At 43.4% G+C, this 13949-nt stretch overlaps 1 protein-coding gene across 1 annotated transcript in view; it reads right to left on the bottom strand.

Moving 5' to 3' along the window:
• The window catches only part of THSD7A (thrombospondin type 1 domain containing 7A), a 934571-nt gene that overhangs the window by 884447 nt on the left and 36175 nt on the right, over window positions 1-13949 (bottom strand). The gene's annotated exons all lie outside the window — the stretch shown is intronic.

Raw genomic sequence — 13949 nt, 5'->3', positions numbered from 1 at the left:
TTTATAGCAAATAGTTTTGCAACTATGGTAGCAGCTGTGGTTGCAACTGTTGTTGATAATGTCATGGTTCATCTTGTATTCTTGTCAATCCTGCTGTGGTAAATACTACTATAGGTGTTGTTGTTTCCGCACTGTTGGGAGGATTAGTTGATACTATGGTCCCTGACGTGGATGTTTTTTTGGTCACAACTATAGTGTTACAGAGTTATCTTTGACCACTCATTTTTTCTGTACTCTCATTACAGATGTGGTCACTGTTGTGGTATCACCTGTTCTTGCATCTGTTTTTCTGCTGTGGAAGCTGTTGTTGATACTGTGGTGGTGCAACTTGTTGCTGCTGTTGCCTCTGCTGCTGTGACTTATGTTGTCACTGCAATTGTAGAAGCTTTCCCCTTTGCTCTGGTTACAGCTATGCTTTCCCGTTTTACTTGGTCATGGTAGCAGCTGCTGCTTTTACAGTGGCGGCTGCTATGGCTACTCTTGTGATGGAAGATGTGGTCGCTGCTATGTTCCCTAGAGGGCTTTCAACTATTTGCTACAACAGTTTTTGCAGCTATGGTAATTGGTGTGGTTGCAACTGTTGGTGATAATGTCATCGCTCATCATATGGTCTTTTCAGCCTTGCCGTGGCTAACACTACTATAAGTGCTGTTGTTTCTGCACTGGTGGGGGCACTAGTTGATACTATGGTCCCTGATGTGGAAGCTATTGTGATACTGTGCTGGTGCCCTTTGCTCCTTTGCTCTTTGCTATTGTGGTTGCTGTGGTCACTGCTGTTGTTCTACTGTTTTGACAGTTGGTGTTGTTGTTGTCCCTGCTATAGTCTGGAAGTTGTTGTTGCTTATGTTTTGCCTGCCTTTGCGGCAGCTTTTGTTGCTCTAATGGTCCCTGAGGTTTCAGCTGCTGCTGCTGCTCTCCCTGCTGTGCTCGTTGTTGCAGTTTTTGTCAATATAATGCTGGCAGCTGTGGTTGTTACTCTGGTCAATGTTGTTACAGCAGCTGTGATTCTTCCTCTAGTTATAGCTGGTGTGATTCCTGTAGTCTCTGCTGGGGATGCACACCAGCACTGAAACACTAATGACACTGTTTATGTCAATGAAACTCTGCAGTATGATAAGACTGAGGGAGTATTTGTTTAGCAAAAACACAATGCAAAATGTATAAATGCTCATATCAGCACTGAAATCACCTTCCTATACTCTCTTTTTTGCTATCACATTTGTCAGCGCATATCTAAAGATAGCTCACAAAGGCCGTGTAATTTGCTTTTGCATAATTAGATTACATTTCGGCATAATTACATGTAATGACTGGAAATGCATATTCATCATTTCACTTTATATTTTAGTATGAAATGAATTCTTGTATTTATTTTTTTGCACAAGGATGCAATTAAATAAAGTGCCATGAACAGCCTCCCATGGTCTGTTCTTTGCCTGTGTTTGTGGTAAGTGCATCAGATTAATTTTACATGGGGATATGTGATGAGCCTATTGCACCTCAATTACCCCACTAGGTGCTAGGGGAGAGTATTTTAGGTCTCAACTAAGACAGTGCATGTGTTGTCTGTTGCAATACATGGTGTTAGTTACAGTGGGCGTAGGCCTGCCCATTGCTTACCATTGGTTGGTCTCATTATCACTCTCAAGAGTGTGCTTCTTATTCATCAGCTCCCATAGGCCTTTCTTCCTCTTCTTGCACTTTTCCCTTTCTTCGATCACGGATGCACTACTTGTGTACCTCCACTGCTCATTTTTCAGGTGCTCCTTTTTTCTTTTTGTTTAAGCACTCTAAAGAGTGTGTGTGTTCCAACTGTTTCCCTTGTGTATTTCCTCCCTTCCATGTCTCTTTTTATCACCCTCTTTCAGTTGCCATTCTGTCTTTTTCTTCACCCATCTTCCCTTGACTTTCTTGCTTCCCCAATACCCCTTTGTCTGCTTGGTCCCCCAGCCCTGCCTGCCCACCCTCCATTGTCCATTTACTTCCCCATCACGTCTTACCCTTCCTCCATTTTCTGTGAGTTTCCCCATCCCGTCTCACCCGCTCTCTGTTGTCCATGTGCTGCCTCAGCCCTGCACACCCTTCTTTGGCAGCTTGCTTCCTTACCCCTTCCTGCCCTTCCTCTATTGTCAGCTTTCTTTCCCATTCCCTCCTGCCCAGCCTTCTTTGTCAGATTGCTACCCTAGCCACTCCCACTTGCCTTTATTCCCCAGATCCTCCAGTCTGCCCTTCCTAGGACCCTATGTTGTCAGATTGATGCACCTGCACCTCCCACCCATCCACCATTGTCTACTTCCTGCCTCAGTCCGTTCAACCTACCCTCTGTTCTTAGCTTGCTCTCTCATCCGCTTCTGCCTGCCCTCCATTATGAGTCTGATGCCCCATTCCCCTGTCTACCCTCCCTTGTTAGCTTACTGCTCTATCCTTGCCCGCCAACCGTCAGCTGTCAGTTTACTACCCCATCATCTCCTGCTCACTCTCCAATGTCAACTGCTCCCCATCCCCTCCCCACTACCTGTTGTTAACCTGCTTCTTCAGTACTTTCACCAACTCTCTGACGCCAGCTTGCTTCCCCAGCTCCTCCCACCCACCTTCAACTGTCTTTTTTGCATCTCCAACCCCTCTGCCCACCCTTGGTTGTCTTTATGCTTCCACTGTCTCTCACATGTCCTCTCCCGCTTCTCTTCTGCCCTCCCTCTGTGTTGCCTCATCCACTAACCCACTTAGATTTGTATTTTGTAATAAAAAAAGCATATTAGTGCTGCCCACATCATATTGCTTTTCAATTTATTTTTAGCCATGCTGCGCACCAGCTGCGCTACAGTATGGATAATAATCATTGCTAATGTCAATAACTCTCATAGGCGAGACCTATTGGCTTCATCAATATTTGTTCTAGCTTCCATTAAAAACCTTGGCATATTCACTGCTTCACTGTTTAAACCACACACATCTCCACTTCAAAGACCAAATGACATTTATGTTTTTTATACCTGCTTCTGATAAAACAATAGCAGTCTCAACATAGTAGGCAAGCCAGTTGCCTACAAGTACCAGTGTGTCAGGGCTTTCTCTAAGTAACTTTTCTGCAGTGTGGAGAGATATCTCTATAGAAACAAATACAATAGTCTTTTAGGAGATGAGCTCCATGCCTCAGCCATTTGTTGACTAACATATATAAAACTTTAATTTCCGTGGCAGCCTCTCCTCTGATAAGAAAGTCAGGCGGGCTACTGAAGAATGTCCATTATTCAGAGCTGGCGTCCATTAATGGGAGAGATACATTTAGAAGGCAACATTAACATTAGATAAGGAGGAAAGCAAATATGATTGCACTGAGTGCAGGGCGGGCCTGGGAACGGCAGGAGTACAGTTTTCTATTTCTGGCCAAATGCTCAGGCTGTAATCTGCTCACTCCAGTTCTGCCTGAGAAATGGAAAAAAACTGATGGAAAATTTGGATCATTTGCCGTGAATACAGAAGAGCCACACAAAAAACATTCTGCCAAGAAAGGGATTGTAATGCTGCCAATTATACAATCATTGAAAGATTTATCACAACACTGAAACAATCTGTTCTTTTCTGCCCAAAGCGAGAATGCCTTACTTTCCTTCTATATTTTAACATCTTTTTTTCTGGATACCACTAAGGATTACAAAATAAATGTAAGACTTCGAGCTTCTTCCCACCATATGTTCGAGCCCTCTGCTGCCGACATCCATAATCGAGGAATAATTGCATTATTGGCAAAGAGAACATGACTCGATTAAATTTGCAACAAGCAAGAATGCATCTGTGTACAAAGAGAGTACATTTGGGTTTCAGCCCTTGACGCACACTGATAATCATTTTAGTCAAGTCGTGTCGAATTCTGTATTTTTCTCTCCTCCTTTTGTTCGCACTCGGGGATTACTGGGATGTGCCTGAAAGTGCTTCCGTAACAAGCATAAAAATGATTTTTTCATGGGGATACATTGTCGTTCTCTGAACTCGAGAGCTCCTCTGTTGACTCGTAATTCGTGGCCTAATATTATCTAGACACTAGAAGTAATTTATAGTGTCTTTTATGGCGCAGGGGAGAAGGCGAGCCATAAAGAAACTTTTGCCCATAAATGTCTATCCATCTGTGCCTCTGTCAATCTGTGCATAATGAGTATTGGAGCCAGCAAATCGGAAACGTGCAGTGTCAGTCTGCTGATTAAAGGCTGAGTTTAAAGCCATCTGGTCTGCCCAGAATAGTCTGCTAGTGTGATTGTCTCACAGTATTAGGACACTGCTGCAAAGAAGAGAAAACTCATAGATATGTACATATATATAGGTAAAAGGGACGCTATAGTTAGGTGAAAATGTCAGTTAAACATACTATTTTAAACTAAAGATCACTGAAGAACACAAGTTATAGTTATCTCAAGTAATTATAACTCGTGTAATAAAGTAACTATAACTCACGCCCCGCCATGCACAGGGTTGTCATCAATGATGTAATTTCATATGTTGCAGTGATATTATCAATGATGTTATAGAACATGTCATAAGTGAAGTAATATGAGAAGTTAGCAGTGCATGACGAGGGAACGAGTTATAATTACTTTACTGAACAAGTTACATTTACTTGAGATAACTATAACTGGTGTACTTTAGTATTTTTTAGTTTTAAATGCTATGTTTTAACTGACATATTCACTTAACCATAATGTACCTTTGACAGTTGTTCCTTTCAGAATAAGATATAATTACAACTGCTATCTATAATGTTACTTTAACCTTTGATTCTTTTCAGCTTCAGCCACGTGTGCGTGGGTTTGGCCACAGGGCCTGTCTATAGGCCAGGTCTGGTGTCCAACCACTGCGAGAAACCAACCCCTATTGTTTACGGCTGCCCTGCGGCTAGGCCCTTCCTCCAATTACTGCGGGCAGCCAACACCCCACTGTGCACAGACCTTGCATGGCATGGGGCTGGCCGTGGGGCTTGGCCTGCAGTTTGGCCCTGCATCCGACCTCAGTAGGCAGTCAACACCCTGAATCCCTGTGTCATGAAATCGCCATAACAAAATTTCTCTTCATGTTGTGATCAACCAATCAGAGAATGAGCTCCAGTAAGACTTGTGGGAGCCTCTCATTACCACAGCTTGCAATGGCTAAAGGGTAAAAATGCCCTATCAACCATCAGATGGCTCCATTTTTGAATTTGCATGACCACTGGATTCTTGCAAGCCTCTGGGGAACTCAACCCCCCTGATATACAAATATTTTTGAACCTTAATTTCTCAACAACTTCTGAATGGATTTACGCCAAATCAAAAAATGTACACTTTCTGGACCAAGTTCTAGCTTCCTGCCAAAGTTGGTTTTATTGTGTTCAGCCACTTTCACGCTATCTTAAGCAAAAAAAGTCTATGGAAAATGCATGGGGGTTTTGTATTTCAGGAACTACTTTTTTTCTCAGCCCCCACTTGATGGATCACCCCAAAACTTTCCAGGAAAAATCTATGCAAGAAGGAGCACTTTTTGGGAAAGTTCTATGAAGATTTGCCAAACAGCACCAAAGTTATTACCAAATCAAAAAATGCTTTGTGTGTGTGTGTATATATATATTTACTTATATATATATATATAATATATACATATATTATATATAGATAGATAGATAGATAGATAGATAGATAGATAGATAGATAGATAGATAGATAGATAGATAGATAGATAGATAGATAGATAGATATAAAGGACGCTCTAATCAGTATCATGTACACTTTTAAGGATTTTAGTCTCAAAGGAGTGAGGCACTGCAGCCAAAATCTTATTTAGGCGTAGTGTTTTGGTTCAGTCACTCAGCACTCAGGAACTTACCAAACAACACTTAATAAATCATTGCCCACTCAGTACACTTTTTTATAAGAATGAAAAATACTTTACTACGCATGCTACTAAATACTACACACAAATTTACAATTATAAATAGGTAAGCGATGCATATGACTGTGATGACACACTCTAAAGGGCCTCACAACCAACAGTGGTTGCACAATGAACGCAGACCCCACTGATCAGAGAAGCCCCTAAATATATTCTGTATCCCATGTACCTAAGACATCTCTAATGGTCAGCACACCTGCAAGATCACTAAAACTATAATACCCGACCATGTGCTTTACACAATATCGTGGGTGCAATCACTGCAAGTCAGGTTTACTGGATTTGTCACTGCAGAACTATAAGGTTAAAACACAGTCAAATTCACTTTTAAACATTTTAGGGAGGTACCACCTTTCTAAATCATTCCCTACTAGGTGCAATAATTTACTGATAATACTGGTATTTTCAACAAAGACCTCAATGTTTTTTACTGTTTAGTGTAAATGTTATCATTCTACTTTTATGTTAATTGTAACACATCCCCATGACCTAGAAACAAAAGTCCCACTACCCGAAGCCGTAAGACTAAAAGGTTCAATTGCATAGGTGCTTAAAAACAAGCTTAATGGCTCTCTGAGTATTTTAATTTTAGACCAGACAGACTTCTGCTTTTGTTTTTAATTAAGTCCCCAGGTGGGCCAGGTCCCTTGGTCATTCTGTCCTTTTTTTTAGAAATGGATGGGGCACACAGGGCTCGCCTCAAAGGGCTTATTTATGCCACAGTGACCTCGACATCCTTGGAGCTTAATGTAAATATTATGCAGGGGGGCCACGTGCCCCCATGTGCCCTGGGGACCACCACCTCCCTGGGGCAGAAAATGTTAATTATGCCCTTGGGACCGCCACTTCCCAGGGGCTTAAAGATAATAGTATGCAGGGGAGCCTCATGGCCACCTCACTTCTGGGGGACAACACTTCCCCATGTCAAAATGTGTATGTGTAATGGGGAAGGCCTGCAAGGCCAACCCTCACAGCCCTGGGGCGGCCAACCCACATAGCCTCGGGGACTACCACCTCCCCATAGCAATTGATTGCAATTAAGGGAGGGGCCGCATTCCACCACCTCCCAGGGGCTGAAAAAGAACAATGAAGGAGGTCTGTTGCGAGGACCACCACCTCCCAGGGCTAAATTAAAGGTTGGAGGGGCTGCATAACCCCCCTCATTGAGCCATGGCCCTGGAGACCACCACCCCCCAGGACCGGTTACTTCTATGTGCTGGGGTGCCCACCCATGGGACATAGATGTTTGCTAAGTCAAAGGAAACACTGCTTCCAGCTGGCAAGAGCTGTCAAAATGCTCTCGCCTGGTGGAAGCAGAGCTTTTGTCTCTTTTCCTGCGGGCAGGGAAAGAGATGAAAAGATTGCTCTTGCACACAGGGAGCTGCATGTTTAGCAGTTCTCTGTGTGCAAGAGCAATGGTGGCTTCCACAGGAGGAAATGGGGAGCCAGCTGGGCCTTGAGGCTCCCTCCTCAATCTCCATCATGCACAATGGGTGCACAGTGCACTCAGGTGACATGGCCGGACCCAGGGGGATGGGGTCCACAGGATAGAAATCGGCCCAGGGAGGGGGGACCGTGAGGCCTCCTCCCCCACTGAATTGTGGTGGGCCCCACCGGATGGGGTCCCTGGGCCCAAAAGCAGCCAGGGTAGGGGGGCATTGTGGCCCCCCTACTCCTTGGAATAGTGGTGGGCTCCAGGGAAGGGGTCCCTGGGCCAAAATCTGCTGGGGAGGGGGGGCACACAGCCCCTTCCCCCACAGTCCCTGGGGGGTGGGGTCCCTGGGACCGAAATCGGCCCCAGGAGTGGGGCAACATGGCCCCACTCCCCTACAGAATATTGTTCTCCCTTAAAATTGACAAGGGTATGCAAATGTGCAAATCATCTGGAATCTGCACCCTCTTGGCCCTGCACTGCTCACCTTAATACTATGCAAAGGTTTTCCCCATTATGCCAGGATGAAATACAGCTTCCCAAAGGGCACCCCAGTGGCGTGTTCTTGATGCTGAGGAATATGAGGCCATCGTCACAAAACAAAGAAAAACTTAATTCATATGAATTAGAGTAAAGACCCTGGTTTGGTGAAGATTTAAGTCTTTGTAGTTTTGTTGGCCTCCCTATTGGAGGATTCATGTTATCGCACAATTCTAGAGAAACAGACATCAGGAACAATCATATTGCCAAAATGCACACAGGGTCACTGGTAACATTTCCTCGTATTCCTTTACCCAGCTGTAGTGTTTAATACAAACTGGATATTTATCCAAGGATGCAGAAAGAACTCCACTTGGGTAGATATTTCATGTAAGCCATGCGTAGCAGTGGTTGGATTAACGTATAGTAATGAAAATGACTTTATGTAAAAAAGGTTACAGGGGTGATATAGTTAGAAAATAGAATTGTAAAAAAATATATAAATTCACTTGAAAAAACAAAGGTTACATGGACTTGCGCCCTGTCATGCACTGCTAATTAACCCAGATATCACTGCACTCATGACAACTTTTATAACATCAATATGAATATCAATGAAACATTAGCAGTCAAATTGTTGAAGAAAAAACCCGTTGGAAGCAGCGCCCCATCCAATCTCCTGCTGGAGGACCCCCTGAACACAGGTAAGTGGGTGCTCCGACAGGGGAGTGGGGTGTTGTGTGTGGGGGGTGTGGGGGTGTATGTCTGTGCATGCGTGTATGTGGGTGTGTGTTGCGTGTTGTATATGTGTGCATGTCTGGAGGTGTGATTGCATGTATGTTGAGTTGTATGATGCGTGTTGAAGTGTATGTATGTAAGTGTGTGCGGATGTGTGTGTGAATGGATATATGGATGCGTGGATGAATGTGGGAATGGGTGTGCATGCTTGTGTGCGTGTGTGAAGGGAGGGGCTTGAATGAAGGGGGGTGTGGAAAGGAAGGGGGGAAGGAGGGAATCTGGGGACGGGGTGGGAGCGGGGAAGACCTCTATCAGTGACAGGGAAGGTATTCCCTGTCACTGATAGTGCCTACCGCCATGGTTTTCGTAGCGGTAAGGAAGCCACGAAAACCATGGCAGTAGGCGGGATCATTTTCCCGCAGGCAGTACAGTGACGGCTGCCGGGCTGGAGATTGATACCTCCAGCCCGGTGGCTTTTACCACCGTGGCGGACGGTGAGGTACATTGGTGATGTCATAATATGGTGGAATGTACCACCAACCTGTTGGCAGTACTTTCCACCATATTACCCGCTGACAGCCGGGGTCATAATGACCACATTAATTATTATTTTTTTTTTTTATTTAGCAAAGACTTGACCCAAAGGTACTGAAGTGCTTTACATGGGCATCAGTTACATTACACAAAGACACATTAATTTTGGTTTTAAATGCTTTGCACAGAATCACAGGATTTTTGAGCTAAGGCCGAAACTTGAGCATGGGTCCCCTTTTGCGAAGTTTGCAGCTCTGGCCGTAACACCACATCCTCTCCCCTAAGTGAAACATATTAATCAAGCAAGCAATCAACTGGATAAAAAACATAAAGATAGCAAATAATTTGAAAGTGCTTTGTAAGTATTTAGGAACTTCCTTATTTTAGTTTTTTACAGCACTAACCACAATTTCTATGGAAATAAGACCCTCCCATTTTTATAATTTATAAAGGAAATGCTTTAGGTATTACATTTTTGATTACATCAAAATGACGTCAGGCGTGCCACACTTTTATAATAAACATAGAATGTTAACAAACTAGTTGCTCATTAGAATACTGTCGGGAGGCAGTGGTCAGGGATATGGACTCAGATACTTAAGGGCAGGGAGGAGTGTGAAGAGGCAACAAGTTGATCTTGCTGGGCAGGCGGGAGGGAGCAGTGGCAGCACAATGGACCATGCAGGGCAGAGAAGAGGATGACAGGGGCAACAAACCAACCATGCAAGACAGGCAAGAGGCTGTGGCAATATAACAGACCATTAAGGGCAGAAGGAAGAGGCAGTGGCAGGACAACCATACATGCCAACAGACCCAATGTTATGTGACAGCATATTTTCTTTTGTATCCTTTTCATTTTCATGGCACACGTTTAGATAAATAAGAAAGTCAGAGTGTAACGACCAGACTTATTGACTTTGCTACTTCTAGTTTTATTAGTGTGATAGCCCTTAATTGTTTTCTTTCGGTTTACGAAGGTATTGATGGTATATCCAATGATGATGGCCAAGTCATGAAAACCGTTGGGTAATTTTGCATAATTGCGACTTTAGTGATTTTCCTAAATAAGGCAAGTTTCCTTTATGCAGACAACATTTTCAATTATATTTATTTGCTCCATAGATATAAAATCATTTTGTGCATATTGCATCTTCCAACATCTGAATACCAGAGAGCTTGAAAACCCAGTGATAAACACATCTATCAAAAATTATAGTCCATTTTGAATGTATCAGAATGCTGTTCATGAAAGAGAAATGTGTATCACAGAAAGCAGCTCCTCTTCTTTAGTACGCCTCTCAACAACTGAGGTACACTTCTAACTAATGATTATATCAAACAAACCATATTTTATGATATATTGCTTCTTTAAAACACAATTAAATAAGATGTTTATGTTTTTCCTTTATATTGTAGAGGAACGTTGTCTTGCATTAGCCAGCTCTGCCAAGAAATATAATGAGTCAACAGCGCTCTGAAGTTTAGAAATAATGTGCTTTGTTCGAATATCTATATCAGTTTATTAAATGTCAGTTGGTTAGTGGCCTTCATGCAAGAAATGCAGCACAAGAGCACCACCAGGATTGCATGGGGATCCTGTGTTGGTGTCTTGGGGACTGCTGGGACACCAGGAGAAAAGAGGAGCAATGCGGCAGGCGTAGTCGCTGGAAAGGTAAGTTTTTTTTTTAAATGATTATTATTTTTATATCCCCCATTCCAAATAGCCCCCAGCTGCCCCTCCCACCCCTCCCGCTCTTCCCCTTGAGATTTGCAGCAGCCACCACTGGAAATGGGTCAGTGAAGGTGTTCTAGGGTGTACCAGCTGGCTTTTTTAGTGGCTCTGTGGGTATTGGCTGGTTTGGTCAGGCGACCAGGTCGGTGGCGCTGATGATCCAGTAGTTAATGTTCGGTACTGCCTGATCCAACTTGGTGGTGACATTGGGCAGTGAGATGTTGAGGGCGCCAGTCCATTGCTGCTGAGTGACCTGGATCCAGCTGTGGGAGGGGGCACTGTGATGGAGGGGGGCAGTTCAGGGGGATCTGGCGTGGGTGAAGTGTTTGATGTAGTGGCCCGACCAGGTGAGTTCCATGGTGTGGCTATAGCTCATTCTGTTATAGGATGTGAAGATTGGGTCCAGAGTGTGTTCTACTTTTTGCATGGGGCCCATGACTAGCTGCTTGAGGCTGATGTTGTGCAGTCTTTCAAGTAGGTCTGTAGAGTTGGTGTTGATGGGGCCATCCAGGTGGTAGTTGAGGTCTCCCAGTAAGATGTAGTGGTCAGATGCAATGGTGAGCAGTGTGATTAATTCAGTGATGATGTCACTTGGGCTGATTCTTGGTATTGGTGGTCTGTATGATAGGATGTCTCTGATGGTGGTGTTGTTATCGGCGTGGAGCTCACAGGTCATGTGTTCCATGATGGGTGTAGTTTTGTCACTGGTGATGGTGCAGATGATTGAGTCCTTGTGCGTGATGGCCATGCCACCTCCGTGCCTGTTGGTGCCGTCATGGTGATTCATTTTGTAGTTGGGGGTGTTGCAGTGGGGATGTCTGGGGCCAAGGCAGTAGTGAGAGGTCTCTGTTATAAAGGTTACATCAGGGGTGAGGGTAGATATGGTATTCCAGACTTTGGTTGTGTGTTTGCAGAGTGATCTGAGTTGAATAGGATGCACCTGATTTGTTTCATGGCCATCTTGGTCAGCAGGGATGGCTAGGCATTGGTGGCAGTGATGGCGGTCAGTCCTGGGGTAGAGGAGTATTGGAACTGTGTGCAGGTGAATGGTGCTGCTGTGTGGCTGGGTGATACGAGGCACCAATTGTTGTTATGTCGAGGGTTGAGAGCACAGAGATACACAGAGATCCCTGTGGGAGAGTAGGATCAGGGTTCCTGGACATGGTCCAGTAGCAGACAGACGACTTTGACAGCCCCTTGCACACCTGCGGCGTGCCAGCTGCGCAGATGCATAGCAGCCTACGTAGGTAGCCCTGGGAGTGGGGAGAAGCTGGCAGGGAGGTGGAAGCATGGCGGCAGAGGAGGGAAAAAACAGCAGGAAAAACATCAGGAAAAACAGACAAACAAAGTACAGGCACCAACAGGGCACAGCAAGGAGGCAAAACAGAACGGTGCAGCTAAGGGTCCAAAAAACCAAGACTATAATTCCACTTCGAAAAAAAAACACTTTACAAAATACAATTACCGTGACAGCAATTACAGCAAATACACAATGCAGCGAGTCAGTCCAGGTGGACCCCGGGATAATTACTTGCTGTTTGTAGAAAAAGTTCACTATACAAGCAGGGGAAGTACGCGAGTGGCAGATGCTCTCACCACTTGTGTTTTGTTAGGCTATTTTGACTGCAAAATGCATCCTCACTTCAAAAACTGACGCAAAGATGCATTTTGAAACAAAACACAGTGCTAAATGACAGATTCATATTTTGCACAAATATGCACAATTTCACCTGATTTCACGTTATGGAATTACACGAACATAAATTGCACGAATTTCGCACACCCCTATTCCATGCTGATGTATAGCTACTTTCAATCAAGGCATGGCTATTTCCTGAATAGTAATTGAACTTGTCTATGACTGAGATGATGAGGGTGCATTTCATTGACTTAAGCAAATCTAAGTGGGGGCCTACAACGTAAGCAGATAAACACACTTGTCTCCAACAAAGCTTGTCTCACATGATTCCTTGCTGGAAAACACAATGTGGTTCTGCAGGTGTCTGGAAACATTCAGTAAAGAGTACCATAAATTAAGTGCATTAAATATGCATACTTTTCCTCTCAAATGCATGTTTGGAATTCAACATTTCTACTCAGCTGCATGATCAGTTTAATAGCTATCCTTTGTAGATCCCATAGGATTGCAGAATCAAGGCACTAACAGAGTTTACCTGAAATGTTAACGCCTAACTCTAAAAATCAGAGAGTTATATTAATACATTGAATTATTGTGAGAAATGTTACATATATGAACTGATATTACAGCATTAATAAATGGAAAAAGAGACAACAAAGGTTTTTTTTAAACAACAGTACTTGTGTTGCAAAGCATGACAGTGTGTGTTAATACAAAGAAGCCTGTATAGTATTACGAAAACTGAATGCAGCATTACATTTTTACATTTGTCTTCCTTAATTTTAGCTTTCTAATAAGAGACTGTAGCAAATCCAACTTTTCTATGTGGTTACCCCAGAATTTTCAAATATTTGTGATCTTATTTTCCTGACTTTAGGACATTGTGGACTTTAGCACTACTAAACAGTATTCAAATGCCTGTGCTTCCCCTCTAAATCATATACCATACATTGGTAGCCCCTGTTTGGTCTATTAATCTTCCCTACATGTGCATTGTAGATGGTACCTTACACCTATGGCATAGAAAGTGTTTATTAATACCACCCACATATATGATAAAAACATATTTTCGCCAGGAGCACCATTGTGTTCTGGCTATGCTGAAGTTTAAATGCACTACAGTGACACATGACATAGAAAATGTCTTTTCGATTAAGGAACAGCCTAACTTTAAATATTTATAAATCACCGCTGTATTTGCCTTTTAACCCCACAGCACAGAGTCCTAATGTATAATAAATAGGGCAGATTACATATTGGTGTGGTTGGTGTGCCTTCACAGCAAACTAAAACCTGAAATGTATTTTACTATGTAGGCCAGACTAGACTTTTACCTAATGGGCCTAGGTGGGGTTGGAATATTTATTTTTAACCCTTGCTTAGGAAACAGCTAGAAAAAAAGCTTAAAAGTTATTCCCTGCTTACTTTTTTAAAATCTGGATTAATGATGACATTAGTTTTTGTTAAATTAAGCATAA

Source organism: Pleurodeles waltl, chromosome 10, assembly GCF_031143425.1.
Source record: "Pleurodeles waltl isolate 20211129_DDA chromosome 10, aPleWal1.hap1.20221129, whole genome shotgun sequence".
NCBI classification, from domain to species: Eukaryota; Metazoa; Chordata; class Amphibia; order Caudata; family Salamandridae; genus Pleurodeles; species Pleurodeles waltl.
Note: the sequence above shows the minus strand (reverse complement) of the source record. Positions and strands in the feature narration are given on the sequence as shown.